The following is a 2,500-nucleotide window of genomic DNA, read 5'->3' as shown; positions in this document are numbered from 1 at the left end:
GGATGGAGGGAGAGAAGAGAGGGATGAAGGGATGGAGGGATGGAGGGAGGATGAGTGTGGCATACATAGATCACATTAAAACATGATTAAAATGTATGTGGGACCAGGGATAAAATGCTAAACTTGTTATGAACACCTTATATCAAGTCCCGTCAGAACGGCCTGACATAAATCTCTATTTCTCCCCTCTTTTATTTGTATTTTATTAAAGGCCCTCTTGTATGGCACTGGTCATATCTCAGGAAAAGGCCTGTGGCGCATTGTGAATAAATAGGACTTGAAAATTACTTTCCATCTCTGATGTCTCATATTCATGTCAGTCCATATTGTAGCAGGGACACGTTCATGTCATAGACATCTGGTGGAATGCAACAGGGTAACAGGAAGCAAGCAGCAAGGTCTTCACACTGGACTTCCTGTATAGCTGTCTGGTTCTAACAGGTCAGTTTTACCAAACACAAACCATCCACTCTGAGGAGGTTTCATGGACCTAATCCACGAATAAAAGAAAACATTTTCAATGAAGATTCCAGCATGGCTTTTTCAGTCCCGGGACTAATCTGTGTCTGGGAAACCAGCCCCTTTATTCTCCAACAGTTCAACAGACAAGACAAATCTGCCAGAGACACAAAACAATAAAACGAGTCTAATGTCATGTCAGGCGACAGTTTAGTATCCCAGTCTCTTCTTGTTGAGCCCTTTTGGGATGACACGACCTGTTTACGACTGGGCCAACATGACCTGTTTACGACTGGGCCAACATGACCTGTTTACGACTGGGCCAACATGATCTGTTTACGACTGGGCCAACATGACCTGTTTACGACTGGGCCAACATGATCTGTTTACGACTGGGCCAACATGACCTGTTTACGACTGGGCCAACACGACCTGTTTACGACTGGGCCAACACGACCTGTTTACGACTGGGCCAACACGACCTGTTTACGACTGGGCCAACATGACCTATTTACGACTGGGCCAACATGACCTGTTTACGACTGGGCCAACATGACCTGTTTTACGACTGGGCCAACATGACCTGTTTACGACTGGGCCAACACGACCTGTTTACGACTGGGCCAACATGACCTGTTTACGACTGGGCCAACATGACCTGTTTACGACTGGGCCAACATGACCTGTTTACGACTGGGCCAACATGACCTGTTTACGACTGGGCCAACCAGACCTGTTTACGACTGGGCCAACATGACCTGTTTACGACTGGGCCAACATGACCTGTTTACGACTGGGCCAACATGACCTGTTTACGACTGGGCCAACACGACCTGTTTACGACTGGGCCAACATGACCTGTTTACGACTGGGCCAACATGACCTGTTTACGACTGGGCCAACACGACCTGTTTACGACTGGGCCAACATGACCTGTTTACGACTGGGCCAACATGATCTGTTTACGACTGGGCCAACACGACCTGTTTTACGACTGGCCACCATGATCTGTTTACGACTGGGCCAACATGACCTGTTTACGACTGGGCCAACATGACCTGTTTACGACTGGGCCAACACGACCTGTTTACGACTGGGCCAACATGACCTGTTTACGACTGGGCCAACATGACCTGTTTACGACTGGGCCAACATGATCTTTTACGACTGGGCCAACATGATGATCTGGGACCAGGGCCAATATGAGCCAATATGAGCCAACTGGGCCAACATGACCTGTTTACGACTGGGCAACATGATCTGTTTACGACTGGGCCAACATGATGATCTGGGACCAGGGCCAATATGAGCCAATATGAGCCAACTGGGCCAATATGACCTGTTTACGACTGGGCCGACATGACCTTTACGACTGGGCCAACATGACCTGTTTACGACTGGGCCAACATGACCTGTTTACGACTGGGCCAACATGACCTGTTTACGACTGGGCCAAACGACTGTTTACGACTGGGCCACACGACTGTTTACGACTGGGCCAACACGACCTGTTTACGACTGGGCCAACACGACCTGTTTACGACTGGGCCAACACGACCTGTTTACGACTGGGCCACCAGACCTGTTTACGACTGGGCCAACATGACCTGTTTACGACTGGGCCAACATGACCTGTTTACGACTGGGCCAACATGACCTGTTTACGACTGGGCCAACATGACCTGTTTACGACTGGGCCAACATGACCTGTTTACGACTGGGCCAACATGACCTGTTTACGACTGGGCCAACATGACCTGTTTACGACTGGGCCAACATGACCTATTTACGACTGGGCCAACATGACCTGTTTACGACTGGGCCAACATGACCTGTTTACGATTGGGCCAACATGACCTGTTTACGACTGGGCCAACATGACCTGTTTACGACTGGGCCAACATGACCTGTTTACGACTGGGCCATATGACTGTTTACGACTGGGCCAATATGACCTGTTTACGACTGGGCCAACATGACCTTTACGACTGGGCCAACATGACCTGTTTACGACTGGGCCAATATGATCTGTTTACGGACT

This window comes from Salvelinus namaycush, unplaced genomic scaffold, assembly GCF_016432855.1.
Source record: "Salvelinus namaycush isolate Seneca unplaced genomic scaffold, SaNama_1.0 Scaffold2530, whole genome shotgun sequence".
NCBI classification, from domain to species: domain Eukaryota; kingdom Metazoa; phylum Chordata; class Actinopteri; order Salmoniformes; family Salmonidae; genus Salvelinus; species Salvelinus namaycush.
This window is presented reverse-complemented; position numbering follows the sequence as displayed.